This window comes from Sciurus carolinensis, chromosome 9, assembly GCF_902686445.1.
Source record: "Sciurus carolinensis chromosome 9, mSciCar1.2, whole genome shotgun sequence".
NCBI classification, from domain to species: domain Eukaryota; kingdom Metazoa; phylum Chordata; class Mammalia; order Rodentia; family Sciuridae; genus Sciurus; species Sciurus carolinensis.
In genome coordinates this window covers 114,647,347-114,665,005 of record NC_062221.1, presented here as the reverse complement: position 1 = coordinate 114,665,005, position 17,659 = coordinate 114,647,347, and positions in this window count along the sequence as shown.

Sequence of the window (17,659 nt, the reverse complement as noted above, 5' to 3'; positions counted from 1 at the left end):
GCAACTACATGCAGAAAATAATTTGTTTATATGGGCATAATGAATATATATCCCCAAAACAATATCTTTACAGTTAAAAGAGAATTTTGAGTACATTTGTCTAAAAGTCTTTAATTTACAGGTATTTTAAGAAAAGATAAAGTAATCAAGGAATTTAGCAAAGGACACTGGAAAGCTGGTACCTGGTACCAGATCTGTAATTCCCATCTCCTAATCTCTCCAGGGTGAGGTGTTGGTGCCAACACTACCTTCCTGTTTTACTTTTCATTGTCTAACCTGAAAGTGCAAGATGATGCACTCATTCATAAAAAAAATAATAATAGTTTTAAACAAAAACCCTTTAGGGGGTGAGACAGGGGAAGAGATCCTCTAAGTCCTAAAATGTAGGAAGTCAGCTTTTTATTTTCTCTTGAAAAACATTGACCTTCCCTAAGGTTAAAAATAGTATTTCATCTTCCCCTTTTCTCTTCTTTTTAATTTTGACTCGGTTACCAACTGCCTGCTTGAAGTTCAGAATGCTGCTTGGATATGAATATGAGAAGGAAGTGAAAATAACACTAACCAGTCATTATTGTATAGCTACTAGGATGCTGGAAGTTAGTACTGGTTTTTGATTTGTAAAATCTGTTCCTGAGTTTTTGGAATTCCTCAAAGATAGAAGACATCAAGGAGAAAAATCAAGATGGTAAAACTAGGAGACAGTAAAATTTCTGGTATTTACTTTGAATTTTTGAAAGAATAGGATGCTAATTTTATCTTCATCTAATAAATTGGGATTTATGTTCACATGTACAATTAACATTTATCATAGAATCATAAATGGTTAAGCTAGAAGAAAATTTAAGTATGACCTAACTTTAACCTCTTCATTTTACAGAAAATGCCTTGGAAAATAGTTTATTTTAATGGCATTTAACAAAGTAGTAGGAGCAAACAAGTTAGATATTGTTTTAGCCAATATTGTGGCTCTTCCCCAACAGGTAGCCTTTTATATGTAAATGAGGACACTTAAATGTTCTTACCCAATAATCCAGTTTTCAAAAATAAATAATACAAAGTGGGCGTAGTGGTGCACACTTGTAATCCCAGTGACATGGGAGACTGAGATGGGAGGATTTCAAGTTTGAGGTTGCCCTTGGCAAATTAGTAAAACTTGTCTCAAAATAAAAAATAAAAAGGACTGAGAATGTAGCTCAGGGGTTAAGCATCCCTTGTTAAAATCTCCAGTACAAAAAAAAAAAAAAAAGTGGAAATAAATAAATATGCAAATGAATTAATTCTACACAAGGCCATCATTGACAAAAACCATTTTTCTAAGCAGCAGTAAAGTAGTAAACGTACAGGAAAAAAGTTTACTATTTACTACATGTTAATCCCACTCTAAATCTAATGTGTTACCAACACCATGGCCACTATCATTTTTACTCAATGAACATGAATGGGAAGACTCATTTCACTCATGCAACATTACAAGGACATTGCAAAAATACTGCAGATTTCATTCTCTTTCTAACTTGCTTTTGTGAAGACTTCAAAATTCAAGTTGCAGGGAATTACAAATATGTAAGTCATACTAAAAATGTAATTAGTCTTTTTGAAAAGATATTCTTTTTTCTGTAATAATTTGACTGGAAATATAGAATTTTTAAATGCATTTCTTACCATACAAGATTGCCATTAAAAACAAATGCCATTTGAGTGAGCTTTACTTACAAACTATTTGGGGAACTTTGTACATACACTATTTTCTCAAGTAATATGGAGCTAAAAATGAACTGATAGATTTCCATGAGAAGTCTTACCCAAAATTCTGATAGGTATATCCCTTATATACCTTATTATGTCTTTTTTAATTCTAATACTAATCAGAAAATTCTTGAATCAGTTAAATAGATGATTGTTTAAATACATTGTGAAGATAAGAATTATATGGTTAATTCCTATGGTTCCCAAGTTTCTCTTTCCCAGAAGGAGTATCTCATTGGCAGGAACACATTAAATTTGTTAGTTTATTTTAATACATGGTTTCAGAAGCTAACAAAAACTTAAAAATATGAAAATGTGGCTTCTCAATGCAAATTTTCAGGAAGAAGTTGTAACTAAATAGGACACTTCACCCTTCTTAGTATCACTTTACTTGCTTATTTTACTAGAGTGTTTTGGACTTGATAATCTCTAATTTACTTCTTACATATTCATATTCTCAATAAAATTTTCCCTCAAAAATAACATGTATACAATACTGTGTACAGTTTCCTTAAGGTCATTTTAAATTACTTTATTTTGATAGGAGAACTAGGGTAGGTTTTATCGTTTTTATCTGGTAATGCAAATACAAAATTTATTTTTCTGCATCTCTACTGGTCTATAATCGTACTCTAGAAAATAAATAAATAAATAGCAATGGTTCAAGTTAAAGAATACCAGTGTATGAATTCATGGATTTTTCCTAAATAATGAACTAGTTACTGTAGCATAAGAGAAGGTATTTCAATGAAAAAAAAAATCTGAATTTACTCTATGTTTTTAAAACTAGAGTTGTTTTTCTGTGTTTTAGTCACCTTTTGTATCTCTTTGACCAAAATATTTGACAAGAACAACTAAGAGGAGGTAAAATGTATTTTGGCTCACAGTTTCAGAGGTTCAGTCCATTGTTGGCCAAGTCCATATCTCTGAACATAAGATGAGGCAGAACGTCATGGAGGAAAAGCATGGTGGAGGAAAGCAGCTCAAGGAATAGCAACAAGGAAGCACAGAGATTGCACTCTGCTCACCAAGGATAAATGTAAGCCTCAAAGACAAGCCTCCAGTGACCTGTGTCCTCTAGTCACACCCTATCTGCCTACAGTTATCACCCAGTTAATCCATATCAGTGGATTCACTCAATAATTAGGTTACTAATCATTTCACCTCTTGATTTGTCTCACACTTAAGTTTGTGGGGACAACTGATATTTAAACCATAACACTCTGGTACCTAATCCATTTGATATGACAGAAAAATTCAATTTACATTTGCTGGTTATCTAACCAGGTTGTAATGAACATTTCTTGGATTATTATGTCAGTCCCTCTTCTCTTAGAACTGCTTGGACAGGACACTGGGGTGGGTCCCTGAGAGTCATTGATGCCATTTCCCCAAATCATAGCTGACCTGACTTAGTGGGACACTTGAATCATACTGGATTAATCAAAATTTTTTCTCCAAATAATTTAGAATTAGGGTCGAAAAAGTTTTTTTCAACTTAGTTCAGGTCTTTGAAAATAGATGTAAACTCGTGACTGTACAGTGACCCTTGTCCAACTGCTCTGAGTGTTGGAATCAGTGGTCTGGCATAGGAACAAAGATGAGATGGGAACACAAGCAGAAGCAGAGAAGGAAGATGGAGAAAGCTTTTCAGCAGGCATTACAGATGCAGTTCATCTCTCCTACACACCAAAGAACTTTCTTGCTAATAAATTGCAAGAAACAGTCCAGCAGCCATTTAACGAATGTATTTTTGGTTTCAGCTAGCTCAAATTGGCTTTTTTTATTTGTGGGAAAAAAACATAGCCCTAATTAAGTCCAGGATAGTTTAGACATTTTGCTAAAATCAGCTGTAAAGACTTCCAAAGAAAGAAGTCTCAGAATCACCAACGTGAAATAAGTTAAATGAAAAACATGATCTATACTATTTATAAAAATATGCTTATAAGAGAGAACACAAATCTTTATAAAATAGAAATATAGGTAGTGTCATCTAAGTAATAGTTACATTTAAAAAACATACTGTATTTTGTTTCACCAGAGAATTTTTATGGCCTTACTCACTTTAAACACAGTTCACTTTTAATTTTTGTTATGCTAAAAAGATTCATTTTCATGTTTCATTTTTCTTCATTCTATCTTCTAGAAAAAAGGACTTTCTACTCTCAGCCCTTTGGTAAACATTTCACTGTATAATTTCTAAGGCAATGTTTAAATTAGCTTACCTACACTTTACATCACATCTTGTGTTTTGAGAGCTCTGTGAAGCAATGAAAAGAGAATAATATTGCTATAGATCAAGGCACCTCATTCATTAACTTTAAAAATATCACCTCATTTATTTACTCTTCCTCTGGAGTTTCTCTTTTGATAAGTAGCAATTTTATTAAACATCCATTTAAGTGAAATGAGAAAGAATGACAAACTTTGTTCCAATACACATAAAAAAGATATTCTTACATCTAAATTTACTTTAGTCAGGAACATTATAGTGTAATCACTCCATCTGTTTTTTGTATATATATATAGGGAGTGGGAGGAATACTACCGGCTTTTAAATTTACAGCACACCAAATAGCTAATACAGATTTTGGCCATGTGGGAAAACTTTGATGAAATTACCCTGTCTAAGGGAACAAAAAGGGTGAAATCATTGGATTAATGGCAGGCCAAAATATTTTAAAGGTGAAAGCAAACTTCAAGTCGTCTGCAAGAAAGAAACCCAGTTAACAAATGAAATTCATTAAAAGGCTTAGTGCATGTTGTCCTCTAATTGGGTATCAGTTTAAAGCTTCAACAAAAATTAGAAACATTATATATTTCAAACAAAAGGATAACTGTCAGAGCAGTCAGTACGCTACCCTACAAGTGTCATTTATCTTGAAACTAGAAATATATTCTGGGAAATTGTTTGAGAGAAGACAAACTTAAGAAAGAATATAATATACAAATCTTTAGACTTCCAGACATCATCATTTCTAGCAAAATATCCAATTCAAAAACGTGAGCAAATCAATGTCCTGTAAGACTTATGAGAAGAATCTAAGAAAAATATTGTCTATTATTGAGACAGTAATAAAATGCCATAGATATTACCATATTCCAATGATTTTTTTTAAATCTACTATGTTTCTCAAAATATATTGAGCATCCCTTATCCAAAATGCCTTGGGCCAGAGGTGTTTTGGATTTGGAATTTTCTCAGATTTTTAAACATTTGTATATTCACAATAAGATGTACTGGAGATGGGACCCAACTCTAAACATGAAACTCATTTATATTTCATATACACCTCATACATGTAGTCAGAAGGTGATTTTTGCACAGTATTTTCTGTGCACTTGTATTTTGACTGCAAACCCTCATGTGAGGTTGGTTGTGGGGTTTTCCATTTGTGATGGCATATTGGCACTTGAGACATTTCAGATTTGGGAACATTTTGGACTTTAGATTTTCACATTAGAGAAGCTGAATCTGTAATAGGAAAATGAAATCTAAAATCAGGAATTCACACTTCCTTTTCCTCAGACATTTTTAAAATTATCTCTTCCAGCTAGTCATTGGGTCATGTCTTTTCAAATTAATATACTATGAAGTTTCCAGTACACAACTCTTCAGAAGTATATGTAGGAAGAATGACTTAAGGACATACGAGAAAAATATTCTCAGGACAATCATCTTTTCTCTTTGTTAGAAAGTCCCCATTTCTCTTTTACTTAATAGATACAGAAGAGGTTTTTCACGTTGAATTACCTTTTACAACTGGATAAAAATCTTCCCCAAATTATCTACATTTTCATTTTCTACATCCATGAATAATAATGAGCTGTTCATCAGAAGGAAGGAAAACCTGCTTACTTTCCCCACATTTTTGAGACTGTTTTTTTGAATCCCAACTAATTTGCCCACTTTTACATGTGGCTAGTTTAATTTATAAAAATGTGAGCACGCAGTTTTGATTAAAGACAATAACCAAACATGTTTCTTCCTCCAGCCAATTCCTCATATTCTGCAGAGGGATCACATTGACACTCTGAAGAAAGCTATGAACTCAAACATATGCACGCAATGTAATTTATTTTATTAAGAATTTATTCCTTTCACATCAAAATTATTATTTTAGTTTTTACTTTCAATCCAAAATTTAACAAAATGAATACTTCCTGGAAAGCTTATTGAAATGAATTCTAATTGGAAAAAGAATGGACAAAATGAATAATTATTTCTTCCCAGCAGCAGTGTTTCTCAAACTTGGCTACACTTTGGAACTACCTGGGGAGTTTTAAAAAATTTTGTATCTTGGGATCTACAATCAACTGCTTATATTTATTTGTTCTGTAGTGCCATTGGCATTAAAGTTTTTCAAATCTCCCCAGGTATTCTCATGTTCAGCCACAGTTGGAAAACACTGCCCTGGAATGTAGATTAGTGCTAAATTATGCTAATCTTTAAAGTAATATGGAAAATTTCATTGATAATAAGCAAGATTAAGAGTTATTTGATACCATTACATAGTTACTGACATGCTTGTATTAAAAGAAAAAAGCAAACATTAAAAACATTGTGTCAAGTAGGATTAGTATATTCAATCCTTGTAAATTCCTTCAATGACATAATAGGAATAAGATGTTTAATAAGACCAACATATACACTGGTGAGCAAACCTAAATTTTAGAAGCATGCCTGCATTTAACTTACACTAATTCTTTGCTCCTTTTGAGAGATGATGGAAGGAAATCCTATGTTTATTTTTGATAATTGTCCCACATATTAACTGTTCCCAGAGAGCCAACTGGAATTATCTGGGGCGAACAAAAACCTATTTCTCAGAATTATAGGATCAGAAATGACATCTAAGATGTCTTGATTGTTATGTTCTTTCAAAATTAATGTCCACATTATTATATTTTAGACATGAAAGAAGGACAATTACTATGCCCAGAATTAGAAGATATCTGGATAGTATTTGTTTCAGAGAAAAATAATAGGTTGTACGGTATACAAAAGAATCTGGGTATATATTCCTATATAGGACTATTTCCCTAGTTCCACATAATGAACTCTATGCCAGGGAGAAATATGTATGTGTGTATATATATATATATATATATATATATACACACATATATATATGTTTACATATATATACATACATATGTTTATATATATATATAATTTGTACGTATATGTTTTCATATATGCACATACATATATATATAATAAAATTACAATCTACAAAAATTATATATATAAAAACCCGTAATATGTATACTAACATGGAAAGAGCTCCAGAATATATTAATTTTTAAAAAATTTAGAAAAGTATTTATAGTTTCCACCTCTTCAAAATGTGACAAAACAATACATATTTATGTTTATTTATATTGCAAAATGTTGGATGTATTAATAAACCAATAAAATAATGGGGGATGTCTCTGTATATATTTTTATATAGTTTTAATTTTGAATGATTGAACTATATTATAATTATGAAAATAAACTGAAACTAACAAATAATGTGAATATTTCCATTGATTTTGGGATTTTTATACTAAGTACTTATGAAATAACATTTAAAGGGGTCTAATAAACAAAAGCAATAAATATTTAAAATATAAGGTTTTAACAAATTATCTTGCACAAGAGAATACTCTGCAAATTTTTAAAAAGATATTGTAACTTTAGGTTTGTGACCTAAAAAGGATGTTGTATTAGCTTTTTGTTATTGTGATAACTGATAAACCCGAGATAAACAACTTATAAGAAGAAAAGGTTTATTTTGGCTCATGGTTTCATTGGTTCCAGGCCATGGTGGCTTGACCCTGTTGCTCTGTGTTGTGACTACAGAGACCATCATGGCAGGAGCATGTGCTGAGCAGGCCAGTTTATCACCTCAACAGCCAAAGAACCAAAAGGAGAGAGAGTAAGGGACTGGAATCCCAATATTCCCTTCAAGAGCACATCCCAAGGGACCCACCTTCCTCTCACTGGGCACCACCTCTTAAAGTTTGCAACACCTCCAACAGCACCACAGCTGGTGAGCATGCTTTCAACCCAGGTATGTATGGAGACACTATGATCCAAATCACAGCAAAATTATAATTTTTATCGTAAGTTATAAAGTTAAATTGTGAGTTAAAAAGAAATATACAATATGATCCTTCAAATACCATCAGCAATTTTCCCTAGGATATTTCAGTTTTATATTCTTTTTGCTTGATGTTCTTTGCCCAGCGCATCCCTGATTGGTGTGCTAATTCCTGAAATTTATTTACACTTAAAAAACCTCTTCCTGCGGCGACCAGGACTTTTAATGAATCTTGTTCTTTCCTCACTTAGATTGTGGAAGAGCTTTGAGCTGCCAGAGCACTAAACAGAAAACTTCAGGAAATGCCCATGTAAGATCCATTTAAGGCTCAGAGGAAAACCTAGATAATTCCCCCTCAATGTCTTCTTTTTAAAATAGAGGGTCATCCTGTGCATTTTGTCAAAGTGTTTACATGGAAACTCCAGGATGAGAGTTGGAGACGCATGAAGTTGGCAGCTGAGAACTCAGGACAAAGTGCTGGTAATAAATACATAGAACAGAGTGGGGAGTAAATTGACACTGACCTTCAGGATTTGAGTTCCCTTGTTCCTTTGCTCCAGTTCTCTCTTCTTGGGAGTCACCGCCATAACTGCTCTGGTACAAGATGAGATTTTAAATCTTTGTATGAACTGGGAGTTTGGAAGAGGATTTCATAGAAGCAGAGAAATCAGTAGTCAAGTCAATTGTGGCAGTGAAATGGGTACAATGATGTTTTGACTTTTCTCCTGGCAATCACTTGACCCCTGGTTTCCTTCCAAAGCTAACTCTAACTCTGAGTCAGAAGATATGAGAGTCAAATAAATGAAGCAGTCACCATGTTAACTGTTCTGACCAATGGCCAATTAGGGAGAGCTAAAAGCTAAACGATATTATGGTGTAAAATGTCCTACAAGTTATAAAAGTATTCTCTCAGGGGCTCTTTAATAAGCTTTCAATAAAATTTTTCAATAAAACTCTGTAACTGTATCTCCTGAAGACTGATTTTCCAAATGCGAAAAAAGTTTCCTATTCTTTTTTCTCAGTGCAAAGTCAAATTTGAGTTTCATACAATTACTCTCTGCAATTACTTCGTAATTTGACTATAAAATAATGAAACTGAATTTCTCGTTAGATACAAATTGGCTCTGAGACAAATTCTTTAAAAGGAATTGAAATACCATCAGCCTCACCCAGATGAGTATGTTTCCTATAGTAAATGTAGGATAGTGCTCGTTTGGTATGTAAAGACCAAAAAAGTGATCTGCCTCATTAACTGTAAACTTAAGCATTTGAAAATCATCAAAGAGCTTATTAAGATAGAAATAACTGGATCCCATTTCAGGAACTTCTGCTTAGTAAATCTGGAGTACATTGCAAGCATTGGCTTTCCAGAAGTTTCCAAATCATGCTGACCTACTGCTATGAATAAGTTTTGAAAATTACTGCTTTAGAACAATATTATGTTGCAGTCACACAAATATATTTTCAGAGGATTTTTAATTTTAATAAAATTACTCAATTTTGGTGTTTTAATTTTCACCATCTACTAAAGGCATGTTACCTTTAGCAATTTTTTTTTATCCCCATGGCCATGTTTGCAAGAATTTTCATTTGTATGTTCAATCATGTGAGCACTAAATGATTTTTTACAGCTGATTTCTAGGACAGTGCTTCTCAGTCTGGGTTGGTAGATGTATTCTAAAGGATCTATGAGTCTCTAATTTTTAGAAGCACTTTCATGCAAGGATATAAGCAGGAATACAAATTAATCTGTTTGACAAAAAATACCCTCAGGAATATCCTCCCTCCTATGTCTGTTTTGCTAGTAGAGAAAGTAAAGTGGCATTTAAAAAGAGTATTTTCAGGCTATTTCAGGTCAAGGTACATAGAGAAACAAACTCATTTAGGAATGTTTAGGGGAAAAGAATAAAGATAGGGATGACCAATTGAACCCAGGGCCTTGTGCTTGCAAGGCAAGCACTCTACCAACTGAGCTATCTCCCCAGCCCCCCTTTTGCTTTCTTTTGGTGGATCTTAGCTGGTTTGAAACTCTTTTTATAATCACTCTGTTTTTTTTTTCCAAATCATTACCAAATAAGGGTAACAACTCTCTACTTAGACATTTAAAAAGGGATGGTCATTATAGAATTAATCTATCACAGCACTTAAGGGATCAGACTGTGGGATGATTCTGACACAATTTCCTATGTACATATGTGAATCCCCACATCATGTACAACCACAAGACTGGGATCCTAATTAGAATAAGATGTACTCCATGTTTGTATAAATAAGTCGAATTATAGTCTACTGTCATATAGAACTAAAAGGAATAACACCAAAAAGGAATCCCTTCGGATTTTACCATTACTTCCATATTCCGTCCTGGAAAGATGAGAACTTTCCTGTCCCAATGCCCTCATCCATGCACCCATCAACATGGTGTAGTAAACCTAAGTCTTTGACAAGTATGTTCCCTGTTCTTCAGATATGTTAAGAAAGAAAATAAAATTTGCAAAATTTAACCTATTTGCTATTGACCAGAAGTGATTGTCTCTAATTATTCAGTGTGCAATGTGTCCAGAAATAACTTCATTAAACTCTCTTCCAATTGACATGGTTTGGGAATTGGAGTGTGAAAGATAATGCACATTTCCACACATAAACATCTCAAAGTATACATGCATATTGCATTGAGATGTTGTTATGCTTGCAAATAAATCTTTTATGATATAAACTTACTTGATTCAAAGTGTGAGATAGTTTTTCTTACATGATTGGAAAGGAACTCCAGGATTTTACTCAACCTTCAACTAATATTTATTGAACACAAACTATGAGTTTTTTTTTTTTGGGGGGGGTGCTGGGGATCGAACCCAGAGCCTTGTGCTTACAAGGCAAGCACTCTACTGACTGAGCTATATCCCCAGTCCCTGAACACAAACTATGTACCAGAAACCAGTCTTTGAAGCTTTATAAGTCTTATTCTGCCTAACAACCATGAGAAGCACCTGCTCTTTTATTGACATTTCATAAATGGACCCACACATGTGAGATAGTGAGGTTATATAACTTGTCCAAAAACACACAGATAGATCAGAGGTGGAATCCAGACCTAAGCATTCAGGAAGGCTCCAGTCAATTTTAATGGACAACCAAACACTCAGGGCCAGTAAACAAGAATGTTCTGATTAAAGGCATATCTCATCTATGGCCATAAAGAATATTTAAGATTTCAAGGACAGTTAGTTAAATTAAAAACTGCATAGAGTGTGATTCAGATAGTGAACATTAGTTGGCACAGCTCTATTTATTGATGGAATGATGTCCATGGATTGGCAAGAAAAAAAAAAAAAAGCAAAACAGATTATGTACCATTACATAGACTAGGTTCTGTTTTAATGAAGGCATATGACATTTATTTGGACAAATCAGGATACTAGGATAACACTAGATTCTTATTTTCTGCCCTGATTTTCTGAATTTTTGATAATTTAAAAATTGTTTTATAATTAGGACGTATGTATATTTTTTAAAAAATAAAAGGTTCTCTAGTTATGGGTACATGAAAAATAATAGGTAACAACTGTTGAGCACTTACTACATGCCAGGCAATGATTTTGGAGTTGTCCATAAAGAATCTCTTAATCCACATATAAGAAAAACAAAACAAAACAAAAAGTTGAGGTGAGTCTTGTTAACTTTCCCATTTCACAGATGAAGAAGCTGAGTCCTAGAAAGATTCCCTAATCTCTCAATGGAGTTCAAATGCTAACAACCCAGATACCAAGTAAAAGTTCTTAGATACCACAATACAAGGTTCTCCACCATTTGTGCTGTAGTCCACAAGTACTCTGCTATTCCTTGTGGCATTTCTTCTCAGGACCCTCAATATTATAATCAGATAAAACCTTAAAATTTAAGAGTAAAATCATTCATTCAAACCCCAAGCAATCAAATATTAATTCCAATGAAATTAAGCCACATTTGTATTCAAAATCTTGACGTTTAATAGGGGTTAATCAAAGTTTAAAAAAAAATGTGAATGAAAGAACTTAAGTCTGGAGGCCCCAGAACAGAAAACTGTTTCCCAGCATTTAGAAAATGAATTCAGCTGTGTTTTTGCATTCAAATAAGGAATGTGCTCAGTACAAATAATGTTCTCTCAGTTTGTTTACCACATAGAAATCAAGGAAATAGACCCAATGCCATGTTCTCTGATTTCCTTCCTTTGCCCATCATATTTTTCCATGCCAAAGAAATATATATGATTTCATTTCAGTAAAGGTTTATCATTCAAATTTCTCACTGATAAGCCAATTCACAAAATTTCTCTAGTTCTGAATTTTCATTCTTCTTTTGCCTCTTCAGACTTCGTGGGAGGCTGCATTCTAATTGCAGGATAACTATGCAATACCTAAGCCCATTCCAGCACCTTGGGTTCTGATAATAAACTACTAAAAGATTTAAAAGACTTCTTGCTACTCTTTTACAATAACAAATCTCTTCTAAAAGAAATATACAACTCCAAACCCATTTTTTAGTATTCTTTTTCTCCCGTCAGAATTGGCTCTCTGCACTGAGGTTTGTCCCAGGCTTTCTTGTCCTGGTTGCTTAGGGAAGTGGGCCATCAGAGTGCAGAACACTAGACTGACCCACACCATTCACAGCAGGTATATGATAGACAGCTGGGCTTGCATTCAAAAGCATTCCAGCTTTTCCCCAATCTTTGCTGAATCTCTACTTTAAATATAATATGTAAAAATAATACCGTATATCTTTAATACAACTCTACAGGCAATAGCACTAAAAAGTACAAATTGTATAGTTTTCCAATGATTTAAAAAAAAATAAAATAAATGAACAGAACCGTAGAGACTGAGAAGGTGCGCAGTAAAGCTGCCTTTGGTGGGATACAATTGTTTCAAACACTTGCCTCTGACTTCATTCTTTAATGAACATCTCTGGAATCAGTAATTACTGTGGGAACACATCTTTAGAGCTATTCTCAAAGAGCAAAATTGGCAGAGGTTGGTTTTATAAAGTTCACAAAATGAATGGTGCCTTATTGCCATAAACAAAGGGATTTTTTTAACAACCAGCTTTAAAATACCCAGCGAATTACTGATAAGTGCATCAGTGAATAAAGATAAGTCTTTAATTGACAAGAAAATGAAGGATTAAGTTGATAGTACATTATAGCAATATGCCATGAATTCGAACTTTAGGCCTTCTTCCCCATTTGAACTAAATAATTCAAAAGCCTTTTAAAAAAATAAAGACGATTTCTTCTGCAACATTTCTGCTTAAAATTTCCTAAAATGTGTACAAATAATATTCAGTTCCAACATGAATTCTCCAAGTGACTATCATTTCCTCATAACTGTATTTGACGTGACATATAGTGATTTCCTAATGTTACTTTTGAAACTTCAGAGTTATTTATAAAATATACTTGTCTACTAAATGTATCTGAATAAAATTAATTATACTTTCAACTCAAAAATAGTTTGTTTTTAATTTCTGGTGTGAAGATTAAAATATTTATAAAGATTTTTTTGAGATATATTTTTAACCAAGATAAGAAAAACACAGTGACAAAAATTAAAATTATGAACAAATAACACAAACTTCAAGAAAATCAAAAGAGGATCTATATTCAACATTAGAGGCAAATATATAAGTTTTGTTATTTTTCCCTTCAGAATGAGCAAAGTGAACTAACCCTACTGACAATGATTTGACATACATTCTTGCTTGGGTAGTGCAGTCTTCCCTTGGTATCTTCAGAGAATTGGTTTCAATACTTCAGCAGATACCAAATTCTGTGGTTGTTCAAGTTCCTTATTTAAAACTGCACAGTATTTACATTTTACCTATGCATACCCTCCCATACACTTTAAACCTCTTCTAGGTTACTTATAATACCTAATGTAATACAAAGGTCATTTAAATCATTGTATATTTTATTGTTTAGGGAATAAGGACAAGAAAAAAGGTTGTATGTTCAATACAAATGCTATATATTTTTTTTCTTTTTTGGTACTAGGAATGGAACCCAGGAGTACTCAATCACTAAGCTGCACCTCCAGTCCCTTTTATTTTTATTTTGAGACAGAGTCCTGCTGTGTTGCTTAGGGCCTTGCTAAGACGCTGAGTCTGGTCTCAAACTTACAGTCCTCTGCCTTAGCTTCCTGAGGGACTGGGATTACAGGTGTGAGCCACTATGCCCTGCACAAATGCAATTGTTTGAAGATTATTTTTGATCTGTGATTGATTATATATGCAGTGTAAACTATACTATTTCTTTTTATCATGAAAACACTGAGAAAAATAGGTCTTCAAAGCCTTAGATTGTCATACATACTTTTATTCCTTGATGTGCCAAAGGCCAATGAAATGTCTTCTCATTTTAAAATAAATTTCTCTGGCAAAGAGACATAAGACAGCAGGAAAATAAATAAATAAATAAAATGATGCTCTTGCTTCAGCAGGAAAGACCCCAGAATTAAGAAAACCAAAGAAAGGAACAAAAACAGACATGGGTAGATTGAATTTACAGTTTCTGGCTGGATAACCACAGAAACAAGAAATACAAGGCATTGAGAGTGAGCCTTGTTTTAAGGATTTACTCCCTGAAAATAAAATGTCCTAAGAACAGAGTTTCCTAGAGTTTTTACATTTTGATTATGTATTCCTTATAACTGTGATCAGAAAATATCTTGATTAAGAATATCTTTCTTACATTTCACCAAGTCTCTACCTTTTAAATTAATTCACATAATTTCTATGAAATGGAAGCTAAATAATCCCAAATATCCAGTTCATATTTCAATATTTTAAGAACTACTATGTACTTTTTTCCTATTGAATGTATGTAATACACTGGGTTATAGAAGATGTGTTATGATTTTTTTCCTTATTTTTGTTTTAGTTCTCCTCTAATACTCTAAAGTTTGACTACTTTTTAAAAAAATTAGTCACAAAAATATTAGCTATTTCTTAAAAGTATAATGCAATCTTTTTCTAAGCTTTTTTCAAATATAATATTTTTATTATTATTAATATTAAAAGATGCTACCTTTTATCAGAGTTTTTAAAGTGAGAAAAATCATCTGTTGAACAATTATAATTGAGCTGGATATAGTGTGACACTCCTGGGACATTTAAAAATGAAGCATTTCCTCCATCTATATTCAAATACCTTTTAATTTCTTTTTCCTAATATAGATATTTTTTAAAAAAGAAAAAGATAATAGTCAAGGGGAAAATGGGAAGAAAACTCATAAAAGCAATGATGCTCAAGTACTGAGAACTCACTGGGCCACAGCCCTGTGCTAAGAACTTGAGAGCTACCATCTCCTTTTTACCACACAACAATTTCAGGAGGCAGTTTTTCCCATTTTACGCACAAGAAAACTGAGGGCATGAGATACTTGACCAATTCCTCAGTCAGACGGCTAACAACAGTGAAGTCAAGTTTTGAATCCACATTTATTTGATTTACCCACTAAGTGCCAGGTACTCAGCTAGCCAAACCACATGCTAACTTCCTTACTGAAGATGAAAACAAAATTCATCTTATCAGATTTTAGTACATCACTCAGAACTCAAGAAAGACCACAATAGAGTTCTTGAGTCAAGAGGTTTACCATGGCGTCTGGGAGTGCTGTTGTTATTGCTTTTCAAATAGAAAAAAGTAACATGCAACCACCTCACACACAAGAGACAGCGTATCATATTACTCATATTAAAATGCACTCTAAAGTCATCACATAATTTTCTATTTATTTATAATTGACATTTTTCCATTTAAAATAATGTGAAAAGCAAAAGTAAGGTGCCATACCATGCAAATAATATATAACAACTTAGCAAAATTGTATAACATTAAGTAGACAACAGAATATTCTAAAACCTGGCCAATATTCTTAATACATTTATAAATTGAAGACTGGTTTTTATATCAGCATACAATGCAACACTAAAATAACCAGTTGGCTCTTTTTATTGGCAAATATTCTTCTGTATAAGAAAGAAACTATATTTCAATATAAACAATTTGCTTTCATTAAATGTATAGGCAGTTATCACAAACAAAAATATTAATGTTGGAGAGGAAGACAAAATTTTGTATCTTATTGACAGAGATATGTTCAAAAAGAGTAAAGTCACTGAAGAAACTGTTTCCAAACTTCAGTAAAATGACCTTAATGCATGATACACTATAGTAAATAGCCGTGCAATAAGATAACAGGGCCATAATTAAAAAACAGGAAAACAAGAACTGACTCATTAGGACAGTAAGCATTATTTACACAGGATACTATTAATAATAAGCGATATCAATGTGGTTTAAATTGTAACTTCATATTTTACCATCTCTCACATTAAAAAGCAGACTGAGTCATTGCATAAAAAGTTTAGATGTTGAAATATTTTGTTTCTTCCCCACCACTACATGGTCATGGTAAAAGTTGTACAAAGTAACCTAAATCTGGATATATGTTGAAAATAGTACTAAGAAAATGTTCTGTTGAACTCCATGCAGAATGTGAGAGGAGAACTGTCAATGATGATCCCCAAGTAATTTGGACTGAAGAACTGGAAGAAAAAATAGTTTAGAAGGAAAAGATCTAACGATAAAAATAAGAAGTTTGGCTTTATAAACTGTAAACTTGAAGTGTTTATTAAAGATATATGTGGAGAAGTTGAGAAAGTATATTTGATGCAAAGTTGGATATTTAAGAGCTGATTTCTGGAGTCCAAAATGGGAATACATTATTTGGGCATCATGTCCTAATAGGTGATACTTAAAGTCATAATTAAAATCAAGATACTGATAAATTCCTAAAAGGAATAAGCAAAGTGAAGAGAAAAGATCTAAGGATTAAGCCCTGAAATTCTCCAGCATTATTAAAAAGTTAGAAGTAGAGGAGTAAAAAATAAATATGGCAGTAAATTATTTGATAATTCTCCCAATGATTGGTGAATAGAGGGGCCAGTAAGGTGGGAGACAATTCATAGTCAAATCCCAGAAGCCAAGTAAAGAAAGGATTCAAGAATGAGGATATGGTATACTGTGTCAAATGTTGTTTGAGTAACATGAGAACTGAGAATTGACCATTGTGTTCTGCAATAAAGAGGTCATTAGTAATTCTGACAAGAGCTATTTCAGTAGATTAGGGACAAAATCCTGCTGGAAATGAATTCAAGGGAGAAAGGGAGGAAAGAAGCTGGAAGCTGAGAGTTGGGAAAACATTTGTGCTGTCTTGCCTGAAAGACCAGAGAAATGGTTGTAGGTAGATAGTCACATGAGATCAAGTGAGTGTTTATTTTTGTGAGATTGGATAAATACAGCATATTCCTATGCTATTGGTAATGATCCTACGGGAATGGGGAAATTAATGATGAAGCATAGATGGGTCAATTAGGGAACTACTGTACATAGTAAGATGACTGGATCTAGCACACAAGTAGAGGTAGCCTTAGATAACGACATGAACATTGGCCAGACGCATTGGTATACACCTATAATTCCAGCAATTTTGGAGGATCACAATTTTCAAGCCAGTCTCAGGGATTTAATGAGACTCTGTCTCAAAATAAAAATAAAAATAAAAAATAAAAGTAGAAGTACTGGAGATATAGTTCATTGATAAAGCACTCCCGGGTTCAGTCTCCAGTACAAAAAAAAAAAAAGTAAAAGCCATTAGGATGTAGTTCAGTGTTTAAGCATTTGCCTAGCATGAATGAGACTCTATGTTCAATACCCAGTACTAAAAAAAAAAAAAAAAAAATCAACAATATAGTATTATATCCACACTATCATGAAGAAAGATCAA